The 21,626-nt window shown below is 38.4% G+C and overlaps 1 long non-coding RNA gene across 1 annotated transcript; it reads left to right on the top strand.

The window, feature by feature from the left end:
* The first annotated feature begins 616 nt into the window (after window positions 1–616).
* On the top strand, window positions 617–19,744 carry LOC125361591. The gene is made up of 3 exons (XR_007212965.1): window positions 617–946; window positions 1,457–1,624; window positions 19,590–19,744. It is a non-coding gene; the product is annotated as an uncharacterized LOC125361591 (long non-coding RNA).
* Window positions 19,745–21,626: the final 1,882 nt, after the last annotated feature.

Genomic DNA, 21,626 nt, shown 5'->3' with positions numbered 1-21,626 from the left:
TGATCAAGGCGTATTGTATACACAGATGGACATTTCAAAAGGAAACCCCATTGTACAACTTACTTGAGCTAATAAAATATGTGAAAAAACGCCCAAGTAAATAAGGCTGGAGATGTGGTTCAAGTAGTAGAACACATGTCTACCAAGCGAGAAACCCTGAATTCCACTTGTTTTCAGCCTTGCTTCCTTGAGCCCATCCACTTTCTCCCCAGACGCTTCTACCACCGAAGGCTGCACTTTAGGGCCTCACATGCCTGGGTCTCTGTAGCCTTCTGGTCTTCCCCATTTGGTGTTTTCCTGGCAACTTAACAAAAGTTTTCAAATCTTGTTAATTCAAAATTGTGTTAATATAAAAAAACTTAAAAATTCTGCCTTAAACTGGGTGCCATTGGCCCACACCCATAATCCTAGCTACTCAGGAGGCTGAGATCCGAGGATGAAGGTTCAAAGTCAGTCCTGGCAGAAAAGTTTTTGAGACTTCATCTCCAACTAACCATCAAAAAGCTATACTGGAGGTGTGGTGCAAGTGGTAGAGCCTCAGCCATGAGCAAGCAAGCTGATCTAGAAGGCAAAACCCTGAGTTCATGTTCTAGTACCAGCACACTGCCTTACTGTCATACAAACATATGTTGGGGGGGTATTTTTATAAATATTATTTTGTTTTACTTCTTTTTAACATGCTAATTTGTGATTTGGTAGGAGAACATTTAAATACAAAGATCCAAAATTTGTTTAAGAGCTTTATTACACTTTCTTTTCAGGTCTTAAACAGAACTAAAGTTACATGGAATAACCAAGCAAGTTAGGTTATGCATGGATGTACATGGATGGCTACATTTCATTCAACATGATGCTTTAGATTAGCAGAACTAGTGCTTGGAATACTTCCAACAGGACATTATCTACAGAGAAAAAAAATATTGTTGCAGATTAACTACATGGAAAGGTACTACTATTGCATGCTATCACTGGGGGTGGAAAACAGCCTTTTAGTTATGTTATAGTTTCTTCTATTTTTAAAATATAGGTTCAAGGATATAGTTCAGCAATAGAGAGCTTAGAATGTATGAGGTCATAGACTTCACCCTCAGTACTGTTTGCACAGGCGCACACGCACCCCACCCCCAAATACGTGACAGTGTGTTTGTGTTTGTGTGTGTTCAGGCAAAACAAATTATTTTAATTTACCCTTATCTAAAATGTTGAAGCAATGAAACAATATGAGTGAGTTTATAGGCTGTTAAAATTGAACTGAGATGAAATTTAAACTGATGCAAACTGAGATTGGCTATGCCAGAGTTTTCATATTGGTGGTCTATAGACTGCATTTAGCCGTGGGTTATGTATACATAGCCTGACACACTCTTAAATCTTTTGACTTAGTTGGCAGGGTTTCAAATAGTGAGTTTGTACATCTATGCCTGAGTTTCCATTCTCTCTTCTCTCTTTTTGACAGTAGTACGAGTTGAACTTAGAGGCTTGCAATTGCCAGGAAGGTGCTCTGCTACTCCAGCCACGCCTGTAGCCCTTCCATTCTCTCTTAATAAGATCGAAGGGCACCAAGCACACCTTCGGACATGGCAGCATGTGGCGCAGCCTGGAGAGGGGATACTTCCATCACAGGGTATGCCCTTTCTAGTTTGCCACAGTTCTTTCATGGTTGGAATGGGTGGATCTTCTTCCCTCTCCCTCTCTCTCTCCCTCTCCTCTCCTCTCCCTCTTCTCTCATTTCTCCTCTCCCTCTCTTCTCTTCATATTTCTTTTCTTTGGCAAGGTCTCACTGGCTTTGGAATCATGACTCTCCTGACTCAGCCCCTAGAGAGTGCAGATTTTACCTCAGTTAACCATTTGTGGCTAGATTTCTTTTTAAATTTTTAAAAAATTTTATTCATTTATTTTTGGTTGGTTGTGGGTCTTGAACTCAGGGTTTGGGTGCTGTCCCTGAGCTCATTTGCTCAAAGCTAATGCTCTACCACCTTGAGCTCTACTTCTGGTTTTAAGTAGTTAATTGGGGATAAGAGTCTCACAGGGACTTTTCTGTCCCAGCTGGCTTCAAATCTTAATCCTCAGATCTCAGTCTCCTGAGTAGCTAGGATTACAGGCAGGAGCCACCAATGCCCAGCCAGGCTAGATTTTTTTTTTGAGATAAAATTCTTTGGAGATATAACATAAAACCAATCATTTCAAAATGAACAATATAGTGGCATTTAATATATTCACAACGCTCTGCCACCATCACTGCTGTCAACAGTACTGCAGTAATATACTGGGTATACAGTGTTGTTCTTATATATTGGTTATTATTTTATATGTTGTCTGGCTCTGTTGACAGGGGCTAGAGAAGAAGGCTTTCTCACTCCCAACTACTACAATTTTCTCCCTAACTTTATGGGGGAAAAAAGCTACAGCAAAGCACCAATGACTCTCGTCTGCACTCTTAGATACTCAAGAGGATGAGATCTGAGGATCAGTGTTAGAAGCCAACCCAGGCAGGAAAGTCCTTGAAACTCATCTCCAATTAACTACCAGAAAACCAGAAGTGGTGCTGTGGCTCAAAGTGGTAGCACACTAGCCTTGAGTGAAAAAGTTCAGGGACAGTGCCCAGGTCCTGAGTTCAAGTCCTATGACTGAGCATAAAAAATTACAAAGACTGTAGGCTAAAAAAGAAAAATTCTTTAGGTTGATGGCTTAGCATATGAAAATGCATATGCTGGCAGAACTGAAAGCAAGTAGAGCTGAGGACAAGCTCAAGGTAGTAGATAGGAAATCTCTCTGGTTCTTTGAGTTAAACAGTATGACCTTATTGTGTTGTTTCAGTTTTGAATTCCAAGAACTCTAGATATGCTCAGGATCAAATGTAAACACCAAAATGCATTCCAAAATTCCAAGAAATGATTTTTGGATGCTCTGGGTCATTGGTCGCCTCCCCTGTGTGTAATCAAGAGCTGATGATGGTATACGTGATAAGCAGTCTTTTCAGGGAAGGCTGGATGTTTACTTCCTTGTGGGAGTGCAGAGTTCTGCCAGGTTTTTTGTTGCTGTTGTTCTTTTGCCAGTCCTGGGGCTTGAACTCAGAGCGTAGGCACTGTCCCTGAGCTTCTTTTGCTCAAGGTTAGTGCTCTACAACTTGAGCCACAGTGTATGTGGTACAGAGGAATCAAAGCCAGGGCTTCATGCATGCACAGCAAGCACTCTACCACTAAGCCACATTCCCAGCCTGAGTTCTGCCACTTTCGATAAGAATATTTTTTACAGAATTCCCTGTTCATTTCCCTGAATTTTAAAATGTTGTTCAGAAGAGGAGGAAGGTGAAGTCTTGTGTCAGAAAAAATTCAAAGAGCCCTACTGGGAGTCACAACTTGAGCAAGACTGAATATCATAAAATATGAAATGGTGACTATTGAAAGAACAAGTTTGCAATCTTAAACTAGACTCCCATAAAAAATAAAGCAGTTACTCTTTTTTTTCCCCCTGGCCCTCACTTTATTCTTTTCTTTCACATTCAGCTTTTATAATACACTTGTCAGGATAGTGATTAAATTCCCATTTGTATGCTGACCATGAGGACTGTTTGGCTTCCAAGTTGGTCAAGTTGAAGTGCTTTGAAGCTAGTAATCTGCTGAATTAGCCGACTTCTTTCATGGTCTTCCTGAACAAACAGATCCCTTTAAAAAAAATCCCTGCTTTTGTTATTTCAGGTGGCTTAAGCCTGTTATTCTTGCATAAAGATGTAAAGGGTGTTCCAAGACAAGTTCAAAGAGAAATTTAGAAATAAAAATGTTAAACAGATTAAAAGGTCCTTGAATATAATGATCATGTCACAGGGTGAAAGATGAGGTTAAAATTGGTTATCACTTTACAGTGTAGTCAAATATAAATACATATGTAGTCAAATATATATGCATTATGCATTACATAATTATATAATATATTATATACAGTTTATATAATATATACAATATATGTATATATATATATATATATATATATATATATGATTAAAAGTCCCAAGATAGCGCTAAATTTTAGAAGGGAATGATATTGGGACAAACCTTGGAACACTATTTATTTATTATTAAAAATTCAAGGCCTAGGACTCTTACTCAAGTCTAGCTCTCTACCAATGGAGCCACACATCCATTTTAGCTTTTTGGTGGTTAATTGGACTTAGAGTCTCATGGACTTTTCTGCCTGGAGAACAGTATTTTGATGGCCTGGTAGGTTGGCTCTGTTATTGGTCTCATTGTACAGCTTGATGAAACTGAGGATCAGAGATAAAAATTCTATGCCTTGGAATCATATATGTTAAAGGAAGAATTAAGTCTACCTACCAGCTTGAGTAGGCAATATAGTAATCAGAACATGAACTGCAAAGGCATGCAAAAATGGAGTGGGAATTATTCACAGTATTTTGTTGTTGTATTCTTGATTAAAGCCATTCTGACTAGGGCGGGATGAGTTCTCAATGTTTTGGTTTACTTTTCACTTATGGATAAGGATGTTGTATACCTCTTTGTCTACTAGCCATCAGATGATGGTTCTGAGGACCAATCGAAATTAGTAAATCGAAATTAGTATCAGGCCTTATTGGAAGCAATAAGTTAGCTTAATGTGCAGATATTCTTGTTACCTCTGTTACATTTTTCTGGCAAAACAAGGATTTGAACTCTGGTTCTCACTCATACCAGGTAAATGCTAAAACACTGAGCTATGCCTCTAATCCTATTTGCTGCTGGTGATTTTTGAGGTAGGGTAGTGCTTTTATGCTTGGAACATGGTCTACCAATATTGGGCTTCCAGATAGCTAGGAAAACAGGTGTGCTTGTTACTGTGTCCATCTCTTCATTCTTCTGCCTAGTCTTGCCTTGAGCTGCTATCCCAACAATTACAGACTCCAGAGAAGATACCATCCACTGGTCCCTGGTTTATCTCCCTTTTCTAACAAGAGAACTTTAGTATAAAGAAGCTAAGTTGCTAATTAGTAGCAAAACTGGGTTTTGAAAAACTAAGTGTGTCATTTGCTATATGAACAGGCATTTCATTGCAGTCATTGCATTACTGCCGCAGAAAGAGAAATGCTTACAATATTTCAGAATAGCATCAATTCTTAATATTTCTTTCCATTTTTGTTGTATCTTAACTAGTAAATATTGGATAGGATAAGGATATGAAAATAATCAAGTTCACAGGCCTATTTGGTGTTATCTAAACTAATGCATCTGAGTGAAATCAGAGAGAAGCAAATTAATTTGTAGCAAATTAAATTTCAAGGATAAATTTAAATAACCAGTGCTACTTTTTAATCTATGGGAATGTAAGATGGACTTAACAAAATATAGTGATGAGGGAAAAATATATATCTAGAAATGTATCCATATTTTTGTATGTAAACATGTTTTGGTGTAACTTCAATGAATTTAGTCAGTAGGACTCCTAAAATTATGTTTGGGGACTGTCTTTCTTTTATACATTTTGCTTTTTGACTATGAAAGGTTGCCATGTGAGTTTACTTTTTAAAATAAAACTGGAAACCAGGCACCAGTGGCTCACATCTATAATCCTATCCAATCAGAGGGCTAGGATCTGAGAATCACTGTTTTAAATTAGCCCAGGCAGACAAATCTGAGAGTCTGATCTTCAATTAACCCACAAAAAGTTGGAATTGGTTCAAGTGGTAGTATGATTGCTTTGAATGAAAAAGATAAGGGGCCTGGAGTTCAAGTCCCAACACTAGCATTAAAACAGCAACAAAGGCAAAAACACAAACAAGAAAAACATGGCTCTCCAAGGTTCATTTTTTTTCCTTTCCTTCTTTGTATCCTAGCCATACCAATGGCTCGAACACATACCTGCAGAGCTGTACAAAGTAAGCTTTAAAAACTCCATAATTTGGCTGGGAATGTGGCTTAGTGGTAGAGTGTTTGCCTAGCATGCACAAAGCCCTGGGTTCAATTCCTCAGCCACCACATAAACAAAAGAAGCTGTAAGTGGTGCTGTGGCTCAAGAGGTAGAGTGTTAACCTTGAGCAAAAAAAAAAAAAAAAAAAAAAAAGCCAGGGATAGTGCTCAGGCTCTGAGTCCAAGGTCCAGGACTGGCAAAATAAAATAAAATAAAATATCTCCATAATTTAGTTCATCAAAAAGGCCAAGAAAAGTTTGGAACCAGAATGTTGGAGCCAAGAAAACTTATCACCTTCTAAAAATGAATCAGGCACTAATGAAGAAAACAGAACCAATTGTAAGGCATAATTACAGCACACCCATGTAGTATGTGTTAAGCTCTGATACTTTCTTTAATTTCTCACAGGAAAGAAAAATCTAGGCAATGTTTCCATTGTTTAAATTCCCATACATGATCATATCCTGCTCAGACAGTGCTTTGCATATATCTTTTTACAAGAATATATATAAGCATATATATTAATTTGTATGCAAACAACTAAGTTTAACTTACTAGAAATTTGGTTCTTAAAGGAAGTTCAGAGGTTTAGCTCCTCATCCTGGTTTAAAAAAGGAGGAATACATTGTTTTGTGGCTCTAATTTCAATAGCCAATGGTCTCAGGCAACTGATGACTCTTTTGCTACTTATAAATGCTGGTGAGCTCCTATTTAGGAAGGAAGTCTCTATTTCTTAAACTTGTGAAGTTCCCCCCCAAATATTTCATCTTGAAGATATCTATTCAACTACATTAACTACCACACCAGTAATTCTTAACCTTTGCAAACTTTTGGGGGCTTCATGTCACAATTGCACACCAATCATATTAATTATTATTTTGATGGTTAAAATGAGTAGGGGGTTTACTGTGTTCCAAGCACCTTGCTAAACCTTATGTATATACATTGATCACTCAATGCCTTCATCCTTACTACACTTGGAAACCATGTTTATTTGGTTGGCAGTGTTTGCTTGAAATTTGAGAGTTGTTCCGAACTCAGTTTTTAAGAAAAAAAAATTCCTTCTTCAGGATTATTAACTGTTTATTGCCTGAAAATCTAATTTCATTTATTTAGCATATGATTTTATACAAATGTAGGGAAGAGATAGAAGACATCAAGGAAGAATAGATGAGCTAATACATGCACTGGAATTTAAAACACAAAAGGCTGAGCATGGTGATACATACCCATAAACTACTCAGATTGTAGAGAAAGGGGAATCATTGTCTGAGGACACCCTGAGATTCTGAAAAGCATATAAGGAAAAGGACTTTAGTGTAGCTCAAGTGGAGAGTACTTGCCTAGTAAACAAGGCCTTGAGTTCAATTCTAAGTACTATTAGACACAGTTAAATAGAGAACAAAAAGGGAAACGTCATCCCACAGAGAGGGACAAAAGATAAATAGGCACAGAATCACTTCACATGGGTAATTATATATCCATTTTATATATTTTTGGAGGTCAGGAATAAGGGAAGCTGAAGAAGATATGGAACTGTCCATGAAGGGTTAAGGAAGCAACAGTGACATGGCTTAAACTTCACATATGATGAACTTGTCTGGAGTTTTAAAGAAACAAAAGATGTTCCCAACTTAGAAAGCTTGATTAGCTATTAGCAGAAATCATCAACACTTTAAACAAATGTAGCGTCAAGACAGCAATTAGGCAGGATTTTGGGGGTAAGGAAGAGTTAAGAATGTAGAATGAGGGGCTGGGAATATGGCCTAGTGGCAAGAGTGCTTGCCTCCTACACATGAAGCTGTCGGTTCGATTCCCCAGCACCACATATATGGAAAACGGCCAGAAGGGGCGCTGTGGCTCAGGTGGCAGAGTGCTGGCCTTGAGCGGCAAGAAGCCAGGGATGGTGCTCAGGCCCTGAGTCCAAGGGTCAGGACTGGCCAAAAAAAAGGAATGTAGAATGACAGGTTTTTGAACTGAGAGATGTATTAGTTGAGTATAGATTCACTTTTTCTATCACTTCTCTCAAGTGTAAGAGATGTAACCATGAAGGTATATTTCTCAAGAGGGTGGTAGTTTATGCTTGAATGGCTCCATAGGTCAATTGGAACCTGAGCAGAGTGCTCAAGTACATAATCTTAGCTACTGAAGAGGCTGAGATCTGAGGATGGAGATATGAAACCAGCTCTATCAAAATACATAGAGAGACTCCTATTTCAATTAGCCATCAAAGTGCCAGAAGTTGAGCTTTGACAGAAGTGGTAGAGCACCACAGCAACTTTGAAACTTCAGAAGAGAAAATTTTCTTTATATTTGGTTGGTCATGGGGCTTGAATTCAGGGCCTAGGTGTTGTACCCAAGCTTTTTTGCCCAAGGCTAGCACTCTACTACTTTGAGCCACTGCTCCACTTCCAGTTTTCTGGTGGTTCATTGGAGATAAGAGTCTCATGGACTTTCCTTCCCAGGCTAGTTTCAAACCTTGATCCTCAGATCACAGCCTCCTAAGTAGTTAGGATTACAAGTGTGAGCTACTGGTTCCTGGCAAGACAAAAATTTCAAGACTCCATTTACAAAATAACCAGCACAAAGACAGGCTGGAGGCATGTCTCAAGTAGTAGAATGCCAGCCACGCAAGTAAACCACGAACATATAAGCTCAGAATTCTAACTCAGATCCTGGAAAACAAACAAACAATATGCTACCATGAAACATCATATAATTACATAGGATAGTTAAAAAATGCACATGCTTTGCAATTCATCAATGTCCCAAAGCACTTTTTAATTTTTTTGGAGTCAGGTCAAACAGATATGTAAACCAGCATTAAAAAATTGTAATGAGATATAATAAAATTAAACAGAATAGTATAAGAATAGAAAATAACAGAATGCATTGCTAACACAAGTTTGTGTATTATTTTGTTAAATTTTTGAGTTGCTGATAGTAAAGTTTTATATTTTTCTATTAATCCTTTTGGGTTATGTTGTAAAATATATTTCTTATTGTTAGCCATGTTCAAATTAGAAAAAGATTCTTATCGTTATTGTAAAGGGTCAGATAAAGAGCATATTTCTTTTTGAGCAATGTCACCCCTTCCCTTGCTCTCTCCCAGTTTTTCCCTGCTGTCCCTACCCACAAGTTGTATAGTTCATTTTCAACAGAGTGTCTAATGAGTGTCACTGCTGCATTTGTTCACCCTTTGTGCTACCATTTCTGTCTCTTCTCTTACCCTCCCAAAGACAGATAAACAATGAAAGTTCAAAATTTTTTGAGAGCTGCATCTTAGAAAAATTCTTATATCCACAAAGATACCATTATGAAATATAGTATTCTTTCTAACCAAAAATCAAAGACAGCTCAAATATTCAGCAACAGTAATATGGCAAATAAATTGTGGATTAATCATGTAAGGAATCTACAGAAATAGAAATGTAGGAACATTGCAGAGTATTCATGAAATAGTCAACAAGAGTGCAAATACATTATTACAGGTATATACACCCAAAGGGGACTTCCAAACTATTATTACAAATGAAGAAGTCTCTAAGTATAATCAGCATAATGTAACATTAGACAAAATTAAAGATACACTACTTAAATCTATACACACAGGTGTTAAAACTGTAGAGAAAGGCCAGAGTTTACCATGGGGTGGGAAAGAGAGAGAGTAGGAAGTGTACAACGTGTGTTTGAAGATCCCAAGAGTGCTCTATTAATTAATGTAGGGGGCAAACACATACTTGCATTTTTTATTACTTCATTTAAATGGGTATGTTTACATGATTTCTATTTGCAGTTTCAGAATTCAAAATAGTTTTATATCACAAAAAGTGGGATATGAAAGTGTACATGGCCAAATTGCTACTTCCTAGTAAAATAGGCTCTTTGGACATGGATTTCTCTTCCAAATAGCCATAATTTAAACTATTCCAAGGCTTTTTACTTGGTGATGCCATTTCTTTGAGTTAGCACCATTTCAATGTTGTTCTGTTGCCCGAGAGTCACCATCTCCACTCATTCATCTATCACAAAATTTATAAAGGGACCAAATCCCCACAATGTTCTTTGGATGTGTCTACTATTATTTCATTTCAATAATAGCTTCTTGTCCATGATTTTTTTTAGCTTGGGAGAGTGAACTTTGCTCATGGTCTCCACTTGGTTGACTCAGAACTATTTTTTCACAATTCAGAATCATTAAGTAACAAAGAAGCAAGAAGACAATTTGTGGAGTAGGATCTCTTTTTTTATTGGAACTAATCATTTATTTTATAATAAAATACATGTGTTTCAATAAAACCTTTTCCCCAATACAACAAAGAGTATCAGACAAGTAAATTATGTCTTTGATAAATAGTGTTATTATGATAATAGTATTTAGTAACATCATTAAATTCATTTTATATCTTGTGTTACTTTACATTTTTCTTATTTTGTCTTTTTTTCCATTTGAACCTTTATTTTATTAGCTATGCCGGTATGAACACATAGATGATGCTAAGCGTAATGAACTCCAAGTTAGGGAAACAAGTGGTATATCATTGTGGTAATTATTTTCAACATGCCATGTGAAACCGTACCCTTTTTTCCCCTCTCATATTCCCTTCCTGTGGTTTTACCCCTGCTATTACTGTATCTGATCTTAGTACCCAGGATACTGTATATACATGTATTGGAACTAGGGAAGGGAAAGGGCATACCAAAATCAAGAGACAAAGATGAAAAGACAAATCACTGAAAAAGCAATTATTTATAAAACTATTTGGTGTAAACCAACTGTACAACTAATTGGGGTGGGGAGAAGGAGATGAGGATGGGGGGAGGTGGGGGACAAATGAGGGAGGAGGTAACAAGTCAGATAAGAAATGTACTTGCTTTGGGCTGGGAATGTGGCTTAGTGGTAGAGTGCTTGCCTGTCGTGCATGAAGCCCTCTGTTTGATTCCTCAGTACCAGAAACAGCGGAAGAAAGATTCCTCAGTATCAGAAACAGCGGAAGAAAAAGCCTGAAGTGGCGCTGTGGCTGAAGTGATAGAGTGCTACCCTTGAGCAAAAGGAAGCCAGGGACAGTGCTCAGGGCCTGAGATCAAGCCCCAGGACTGGCAAACAGAAAGAAAGGAAGAAAAAGAAAGAAAGAAAGAAAATATACTTGCCTTACATATGAAACTGTAACTGCCCCCCCGTACTTCACTTTGACAATAAAGAAGAAAAAAATAGAAATGTACTCACTACATTACATATGTAACTGTAACCTCTAATAAAATTAAATTAACAAATAAAATAAAGGTGGAGTAGGATCTTTGCAGAACACTAGTGAATGGGAATTTCTTGCAAAACATTTGTGAAACCAGAGCAGAGGATGGGAGAGCGGAAGATATTTTTGGCTTGCATGTGGGAAGAGAAGGCAACTAGGGGCATTCAAGGCTACTGGACTATCCACTTCAACAACATGAATGGGGTCTCCTGACAATGAAGGGTTAGGTTTGCTTGGGAGGAATGAAGGAAGGAAGAGAGTATTGAAGGTTTAAAGGAGTATCTCACAAAGTAGATCTGGCATGCCACTGATGATATTTGGAGGTTTATTTCACGGCTTATGTGGGCAAAGTTTTAATTTTAAAAAGTTATATAAAGTTATTTCAATGCAAAGATCTCTTAATAGTTTTATGTCTACTATGTTCTGGGCAGTAGCACAACAAACCTAATATTTTATGGATGTTACTCATAAGGTAAAAATGGCACATTACAAACTCATGTTAAAATTAAATCAAGGTAACAAACAGTACAAGAAATGTATCCAATGCCTTGCCTACCGTATGAAACGGTAACCTCTCTGTACATCAGTTTGATAATAAAAATTTGAAAAAAAAACAAAATTAAATCAAATAAGATCTATTCAGGCTGGGTGTGTTTATAATTTTAATTCCAGCACTAAGCAGACTGGACATTGTGAGTTCAAGGTGAGCCTAACTATAAGTGAAAAAAGACCTGTTGAGTAAATACTAGCGTGCATGCTATTTCTTATGACAGAAACTGTTGGTTTGGGGAGGAGAGGGGAGGCCCTTGTCAGCTAGGAATCACAAAAGTGAACAGCCTACCCTGCTGAGCCCTGTGCTGTTAAGCTCTGATGTTTGGTAGTTAATACCTTTAAACTTATGAAAAATTTGACTTATAATGTATAGATGAGGGCATAAACCCCATGAGAGGTAGAAAGGGCATTTGTAGTTTACATGGCATTGGTTAGTCTTGAACTCCTAGACTCAAACGATTCTCCTATTCCACCTCCCAATATGACAGACATTCACATTGTTTATATCAAGAGCCCCCATTTCCCTTGTTGGACTTGCAATAAAGGGAGTAGGATACACACACATCTGGTCATCCAGGTTGAACTCTGCTAATGGACACAGGTTGGAGCTGCTAATCAACGGAGCAGATTAAAAAAATTTTTTTTCAGTACTGATGTTTGAATCCAGGGCTTTATATTTTCTAGGCAGGTACTCTTATTGATCCTGCCACATCCCCAGTCCTTGTGCTCTGGTTAATTGTGAGACAGGCTCTCACACACCCCTACCCCCCTACTTGGACTGTGATCCTGTTACTTAGACTTTCTGCTATAGCTAGGATGATGGGCCACAGCACCACTCTCAGCCTTTTCTGTTGAATTGGGGTCTTGTGAACTTTTTATTTTGCCAGGGCTGGCCTCAAACCACAAACCTCCTGATCTCTATTCCCCACAGCAGCTAGGATTACAGATATGAACCACCATGCATAGCCTGGAGAAGACATTTTTTAAAGTGATATTGCAGTAAGTTGGAAGCCCATGATGAGAAGCCCACATTCTCAGAGAAGTCATGTGAGGCATGGAAGGATGTTAGATGTGTTTAGTGTGTAGTACAGGGAGGTGCTATTTTGAATGTTAGAAATACAATGAGCAAGATAGACATGTTCCATTCCCTCATAGAATTTATGTGGTGGCACATGCATGGTGGTACATGCCTGTAATCCTGGCACTGTGTGGAGGTTGAAGCAGAAGGATGTGAAATCAGGGCCAGCCTGGATTATATGGTTACACCCTGAGACCGGGGGTGGGGGGGAGTTGGGGGAGACAGACAGACAGACTTAGGTGAATTAGTGAGTCATGTCTGTTCATTTTAGCTTTTCCAAAGGTATTGGGAATGCTAGGATGAGGAAGAGCTAAGAATGAAGAGCGAAGAATTTAAAGGCAGTGCTGATTTTTTGTTCACTGGGCAAAGTTCTGTTATATTCACTATGCTGCTGCTTTAGGCTTTTCGCTGAGCCAGCTTGTTAGCCTGCGGTATGCTCCTGCATTTGAAAAATTGCTTCCAATTGCTACTTCCCTAGAAAAATTTCAGTTTGCTGCTAATCCCAGGCATGCCTGTGGGAATGCTAGAATGTCTTGATGGAAATAATCCACTTGCTTTTTAAATGTTAGCAAATATATACTAATTTGTTAAATCCATTTAAATAGTGTGAGTAGTAAGCTAAAGACACAACTACATAGACATAGGAAAAGATCACAAGTAAAAGAGTAAAGAATGTTGAAGTTATCTCCTTTCAGCAGTTAGTGTCTCAAGATTATCTTCAACAGATGTCAAGGAGTTCTGAATGTGAGGTCTTTGGGGTCCTGGTGGGTGAGTGGATACCCTTCAGTGTGGTCCCTGAACTTCATGAAATGGCAAGGAAACATTTGCAAATATATTGGGTCCATAATTTTTATCATGAAAGTCAAGAATGACTTCTATAAATCCTTTGAAAGCAGTTACATTAAGATAAGAAGATAGAATCTTTGTGATGACGTTACAGACTTCCTGTAGGGTAGAAAGTATGACACAGGCCTGGGAATCACGACCACCTGACCACCACTGTTGGTTTTCTTGCCACCACCCCCATGTAACCTTGTGAAGGTCTCCGTCCCAGTTCACATTTTCTTCTGAGTGAGAGAAACCACAATTTGTAGGTTTTTTTTTTTGTGTGTGTGTTAGACGATCAGATATATATAGGAATGTTTCAAAAGCAAGGTTGTTACCTAAAAGAAAGAGGCTTTAGGACATATGGACTATCCCCTACCTGTAGTTGGTGTGTGTTCTTAGTCACTAGAGGGAGCTTTAGGATTCAGGGGAAAGATAGGCCAGTGACATCTATTCTTGAAAGCTTGAGGCCTCCATAAAGTAAATTTAAAACAATATTTGCATTTAGATGTTTTCCAACTCAGATAAATTTTTGTAAAAGCAAATTTGACTGTAATTCCTTGGGACCATTAACCTATAGGTTTCATCCTTCTAACTTAGAAAATGGTGAATTTAATTGGTGGAAAAAAATCCTAGAGTTGATGTGGAATCAATTTTAAATCATGGAGAAAAAAAGTACAAAACACAACTTTCTGAGAGGTCATAGAAAATAAGCAAGTACTTTTTCCTTATCAAATCCTAGTCATTGTAAACTGGAATAGAATGAGGAAAGGGGTGACATTGTCCAAAAAGAAATGTACTCATTATCTGACATATATTACTCAGGGCCTGGGTGCTGTCTCCAAGCTCCTTCACTAAAGTCTAATGTTCTACCTCTTTAAGCCACAGCTCCACTTCTGGTTTTTTGAGTGGCTAATTGAAGATAAGAGTCTCATGAGGACTTTTCTTCCTGGGCTGGCTTTGAACCATGATCCTCTGATCTCAGCCTCCAGAGTAGCTAGGATTATAGGCATGAGCCACCAGCACCCAGAAACTTTAATTTCCTTAATGAAGCCCTGTGAGGTTCTCAAGTGGTATGATTTTTCTCATGCTAGAGTGGGAGAAATGTGTTTATTTAAGAGTATGATTGTTGACTTAATACGTAGGACCATATATAATGAAGTATACCAACATGAACTCCAAGATTTGGAAACAAGAGGTTCTTATTATGTACTGTACATAGTTTTTTAAATTTAATTTTTAGTCTTTCTTTCATCTCTCTTAATTTTCTGTACCTTATGTCTTTTGTGTAAGATTATTTGATTTGATCAGGGAGGGGAAAGGGAATCATTGAAACAGCAGATCAAAGGACAAACTAACACAGTGATACTCACTTAACAATAGGTTGGATATCAACCTTACAACTTGGGGGGAGAGGGGAGTAGGGAGGGGTAAGTGGGGGAAAATGAAGGATGGGGTAACATTATTTAAAAACAAATGTACTCATTACCTTACTTATGTAACTGAAGCACCCCCCCCATCACCTTTTCAATAAAGATAAAAATTTATTAAAAAAATAAAAAAAAGAATGTGATTGTTAACACTTGAAGCCCCAAGAGAGCCTAAATTAGATTATATGACACAGCAAAAGACTTGTAAGTCAGATAATCAGTATTTCTCTGCCCGCTACTGTGTGTTATTTTTTAATGAAGAATATTGGTTCCTTTTTTGGGTTTCAGCTTCGCTCTGTGATTCTCACTCATAGTCTCCATCTCCCCTTTTCCTATATACATGGAAGGCCTAAAGGTCTTCCTGTATTGTGGAAGAACAGGACATCAGGTGACCAGATTTAGGCCCTGGGCCAGGTATATTGTGCCAGGAGCACATATTGCTTATATTTATCAATTTTTGGGGGGGAGGCAAGGATCTCACTATTAGCCTAGGCCGATCTCAAGCATAATCCCCTTCTCTACGGTCTACTGTACATTTGCCCAGTGCTGAGATTACAAGTGTGATCCACTATGCCCAGCATATACATCTCATTTTGGGGCAAAATTTATTTGGAGAAGGTGGAGTCTTGATATTTCTTTTCCTGATAGCTCCCAGTGCTTCAGTTTCCTCCTATTGAAAAGCAAATGTCTGCAGAAGATGGTGAACATGATCTCTTTTTTCATACTCATTAGCAGGAAATCATGTAAAGACTTACACTCTGATGTTTCCTGCAGTCATAGCATTTTTTTCTTTTCTATTTTCGAGTTGAAGTAGTGTAGGAAATACATCCTTTATGTTTCATGTATTTCTCCTACCTGGATGTTCCATAAGCTTCCTCTTCTGGATGACACTCTGGCTAGAGCTTACATTGCAGCTGTTGGTGTCTCCTAAGTCTCACCAGCAGGAAGGGATTTCTCTCTTCTGACAGGGAGACAGGAGATTGCAGGTTATAAAGGATGAACCCTGCTAGGCTTGTTCAATGGAGTTTATGAGAAACAGCTGCCTTTGCTTGCCCAGGCACTTGTTTAAGACTCTCCGATCCATTATCCCCAAAGTTTAGTAACTAACTGAAACTAATCAGCTGATTTGGGTCATACTAAGCCCAAGGCTCCGTCAGCCCATTTAAACATTTGTTAACAACAGGAAATTTCCTAGAACAAGTTGAATAGCCTGACCAATGATTGCAATCTGAGTCATTTTTACCTTTTGAAACAGAGGCTGATGTTTCTTCTTATTCGTTTTTTTTTTGCCAGTCCTGGGCCTTGAACTCAGGGCCTGAGCACTGTCCCTGGCTTCCTTTTGGCTCAAGGCTAGCACTCTGCCACTTGAGCCACAGCGCCACTTCTGGCCGTTTTCTGTATATGTGGTGCTGGGGAATTGAACCCAGGGCCTCATATATATGAGCTCTCATATATATAAGCTCTCTTGCCACTAGGCCATATCCCCAGCCCCTGATATTTCTTCTTAAAGTTTTCAGTTAGGGAAGGTTAGAAGGTGAGCAAAAGAACCACTGTGGCCTAATTTAGGGCTTCTTAAAATTCAATATACACAAGAATCACTTGTGTCTTTTTAAAATGCAGATTCTGGCTCAGTAGTTCTGGGAATAAGGTTGGAAGTGGAGAGCTGATATTCTAAAATGCTCAGGGCTTCCCAGGTGATTCCAACATGGCTGGTGTTTGGACTATGCATTGTAGCAGGCCATTCACAGTTTAAGCTCTTATTTCCTGTCTCAGGTTGAAGCATAGAGTTTGTTGAGGAATGTCATTTCTAAGCCAATCCCTTGACAGTCTCAGTAAAGAAGAGTGACTAAGGAATGATTTCAAAGCCTGTGAAAAATCATGTCTTCTGCTAATGAATAATTGGGAAGCCATGACTCTGAATTCCAATTTAGAGCAAATCAAAACTTTGAGATTAGATTTGTAAAGCACATAGAAAAGAATAAAACAAGACCTTTTTTTTTTTTTTTCCTCTGTGTATTATTCTTCCTCCTTACCACCAGGTAGCCATTCTGGTGTGATGAGATGAGTTTTTCTTTAGGTATGGAACAACTTCAGGTTTTTCTTGTATCTTTTCTCTGGACAGCCATTAATTTGACTAATTTTATGTTTTTTTTGGATCTACTATTATTTCCACAATAGAAGGACATGCCCTCTATTTTATAGGCTGCAAGATTAGAAATGACCTTCAGACTCAAGGAGACCCATTTCTCTTTCATATTTATATTTCTACAAGTTGCCTCTGCTCAAAACACATTTGGTGATGGAGATTTTCACTATTTTATCTCTTGTTCTTTGAACAGTTCTGGATGACTTTCCAAAAATTGATGTGGTCTCTCTGTGGTTTTTGTCCATTAGCCCAATTATATCTCACAGGGGGAATGCCTTTGTCTTGATACATCATGCATATTGTTGGGCAAATAATTTGTCCAAACCCAGGGTTTGGGCTTCTCTATGTCTTTGACAATCCTTCATAGGGCAGAACACCCTTAAACTTCATTTAAAAAATTTTATTTATGTTTTGACTATGCAATATTGAGGGATTGAACCTAGGGCCTCATGTGTGATAGGCAAGTGCTCTACCAATAAGCCACATTCTCAGTCCAGCTTTAAACCTCTGACTTGAGTAATAAAGTTTCAGAGTGAAATTGCCAAGAAACTGCACAAGCCAGGAAAAAAAATAGGACAGATACTACTAAGACTTTACCTAACTTGATTTTTTTAGGTGTTTAAAATATATAGTACAGTCTTTTGTTTTCCTTTTTTGGCCAGTCCTGGGCCTTGGACTCAGGGCCTGAGCACTCTTCCTGGCTTCCTTTTGCTCAAGGCTAGCACTCTGCCACTTGAGCCACAGCGCCACTTCTGGCCGTTTTTTTCTGTATATGTGGTGCTGGGGAATCGAACCCAGGGCCTCATGTATACGAGGCAAGCTCTCTTGCCACTAGGCCATATCCCCAGCCCTTTTGTTTTCCTTTATTGTCAAAGTGAATTAGGTAAGGCAGTGAGTACATTTCTTGTTCAACTTGTTACCTCCTCCCTTATTTTCCCCCCTCCCCCTCCCCTTTTCCTCTCCTCCCATGAGTTGTACAGTTTGTTTATACCAAATGGTTCTGTAAGTATTGCTTTTGGAATAGTTAATCTTTTTATCCTTTGTCTCTTGATTTTGGTATTCTCTTTCCCTTCCCTATTTCTAATACATGTATATACAGTATCCAGGGTACTAAGATCAGATAAAATCAGATACCCTGAAAACACTACAAGAAGGAATAGGAGAAACTTCCATCTCTCTCTTTTATGAACTTAAACCATAAGTAAAGTGCAGGATGAGGATGATGACTCATAAATTTTCACACACCTACACCATTCAGTTGGAATCTTAAATATTTCTCTTCTTCACCTATTTCAGAAATTTTAAATGGGCAAAACTGGGGTTTCTTCTCCCATGTTTGAGAACTTTTGTTTCCTTTCTTCTTTTCTTAGTTGACAGTCCTGGAATTTGAACTCAAGGCCTCCTTCATGCTTTGTTGTGTGAGCATTCTATCACTTGACCCACACTGCCAACACCTTTGCTCTTCTTATTTTATGGTCAATGGGTTATCTGTTCTCCTAGGTTTCCCACTTGTAACATCTTTCTCTGCCTTGGAAGACATATTACTTCTTCCTTCATCTGTTATCTGTTTCTTCTTTCTGATTCTTTCAACAAAAGGCTTTATCCAACTCAACTTTAGTTAGTAATGGCTTTTGATCCCCTTAAAATATCCTTGACAATGTGCAAGATAGCTAGTGCTTTATCTGCTACCTCAGCATTATTAGCTTTTATTTCTGCATAAAGGGCTCTAGGTGTCTTCTATGTAATGGTTTTATAGTAGGAAGAACCAGGAAGCATGATGAGGTAATGGGTTAGAAAAGGTTTTGGTCTTGGGGTCCCTTAGTACAATTTCCCATCACACAGCTCTCTCATTAGATAGTACTAATACTCTCTATGCAATTGCAATAGCTCATATTGCAGGTGATTGGCCATTACATCAGCTTGCTTCAGGTACTGTGCCTAAGGCTCAACAGCTTTCTGGTTTACTGCTCACCACAAGCCTGTGATGTAAAAAGAAGGATTTTTGTGTTAAAGATTAAACACACTAAAGTGCAGAGGGGTAGAGGTAATTTGCTTTGCAACACAACAGCTTTTACATTACAGAGATGGGGCTCTGATTGAGGTCTAACTGAAGCCTATGCGGCCACTCTTTCCTCTGACCCACCAACAGAGGAGAAGCCTAAAGTGAATAAGACTCCCCAGACAAGCCCCACAGTGTCCAAATTGATTGTAACCTTCCTATTTTCAATTTGAAAAACCTCCCATTGCAGGGAAAAGCTTCCCTGGCTTCTGCATGCCCAAGAATAACAAGTATCTGTTATTTAATTATGAGGATTTATTATAGAATGGGAGGAGGGATACTAACAAATACCATCTGGGATAATTAAAAGAACTGTGTTGCCGAGTGTATGTGGTTTTTCTTTTTTCAGGAGGGGAACAGTTTCAGCAACTTTTTGGCATATGGAGTCTGGCATGGTTTAATAGGATCCAGGTACTAGAGACATGCCTGTGCTATTTCTGATGCAGCAATCCGGTCCCATCACCTTTAATGAGTGTGAAGCAAAGTTTTTGTACAATGTCAGGCCTCTGCAGGTGGGTCTATGCCTGTGCCTAGATTCCACATAAAAAAAAAAAAATCCCTATGAGTGTCTCTCTCTCTCTCTCTCTCTCTCTCTCTCTCTCTCTCTCTCTCTCTCTCTCTCTCACACACACACACACACACACACACAGAGGCAATAAAAAGACACCCAAATCCTGCATTTTGGATAAGTGAATCTGTTTGCAAAAAATTTATAGCGTTTCCCAGAGTGGCCACCCACAGAGGAAGCAACATCTGGTTGTCATACTGTCACAACAGGAAAGAGTTGTACTTGCTTGGGCACAGGGTGAAACAGAATGTTCTTCATGACTGCATGAAAGACATGTAGTTTGAATGGACCCTCGAGGCAGCAAACTTCCTCATTCTCAGGACAATGTGGCGTATGTATGGGATAAAAGTTTGTAGGTGTCTTCATCCTAGTTTCTATGATATCTTAGCAATACTGAAATAGACTTACACTGACCAGAAAAATATGAGACTCCAGAGAGATAGTTGCATATTTTCAATCACAAGGAACATACATTAGTATTTATTAAGACAGATGAAGAAGTATCTCTATTCCTGGAAATATATTTCACTTAAACTCTGTTAGCCATGAAAGGTAATTTTCATTCATTTATTCATGTATGTATTTATTGACTCGTCAAATATTTGCCATGTGTCCGCATGAACCAGGATGTTACATACAGTACTTGAGCTACAGAGAGATCTGAGAGACTTTCTTCCCCCGGGAAGGTAATAGGAAATGAATGAATGGCCACAGAGCTAAATAATTGAGAAGCACTGTGTTTACAGGAAGGCTGAGAAAGAGCATTAACCAGCCTACAGGCATCTACAAGGCTTCCTGGAGAAGATGCTTTGTAAGCTGGGCCCTACTGTGTGGTTAGAATTTTTCCAGAATTTTGTATTTACAAAAAAGTGCCTCTGTCTTGTAACAAGAAAGAGGCACAATGACTAAGTAGACATGGTTTATACAGCAGGTGCAGAGGGGAGTTATGAGGATGGAAGGTAAGAGTGAGAATTTAAATATATAGACTGGAATGTTCAAGAATGAGTACAAGTCAGGGTGGCTTCCAGCTTCAGGTGAGTGAGATTGGGACATCCACCACTTCCTAGGTGTGTGGAGCAGAGACAATTGCGGGGTATTTCTCAGTTCCTGTGCTTCATAGAACTTTCAGGTTGCAATGAGAGAACATATGCAAAGCACTCTGCTTAAGGCCTGGCTTACTGGAATGTTAATAAATACCAACTCCTATCATCATAATGCTGTTAGCATCATCACATTCTTTCGTGATTATTCTTTTAAATCCTTTGAATCTTTTGTCCCTAAATCGTCTTTCCAAAGAAAAAAATAGAGAAATGAGGACAAAATAAACCTAACAAATGTATAAATATAAATGTAAAAAGATAATGGCAAATAAATGTGAAAAAAATACATAAATGTCATAGGAAAGTCTCACTTGTCAAACTACCTCAAGAAGAAATAGAAACAGGAGTACTACTTAATCATTAAAGAAAAGAAAGTAATATTTAAAAGTTGACCTTCTTACCTAGGCTGAATGGTTTGTGCTGAATATTTCAGGAAATGATAATGCCACACTAGCACCAATATCACTAAAGCTTAAAAGTAAAGGACTATTCCCTACTCATACAAGGAAGAGTTTAAGAAAGAGACTCCAAATCAGTCTTACTTTAAAAAAAATGTATATATCAGCAAAAGATTAGATGACTCTGGGTCATAATCTTTTTCACATGAACTTCTCCATGTTTATTATCTTTCAAGTTGCTGACTTTTATGTCAGACTGGACCAAAATGTTAGTGTAACCGAAGAGAAAATCTTTGTAGAAGCCCTGGATGTCTAAGATT

This window comes from Perognathus longimembris, chromosome 13 (assembly GCF_023159225.1).
Source record: "Perognathus longimembris pacificus isolate PPM17 chromosome 13, ASM2315922v1, whole genome shotgun sequence".
Lineage (NCBI taxonomy): Eukaryota > Metazoa > Chordata > Mammalia > Rodentia > Heteromyidae > Perognathus > Perognathus longimembris.
This window is presented reverse-complemented; position numbering and strand designations above follow the sequence as displayed.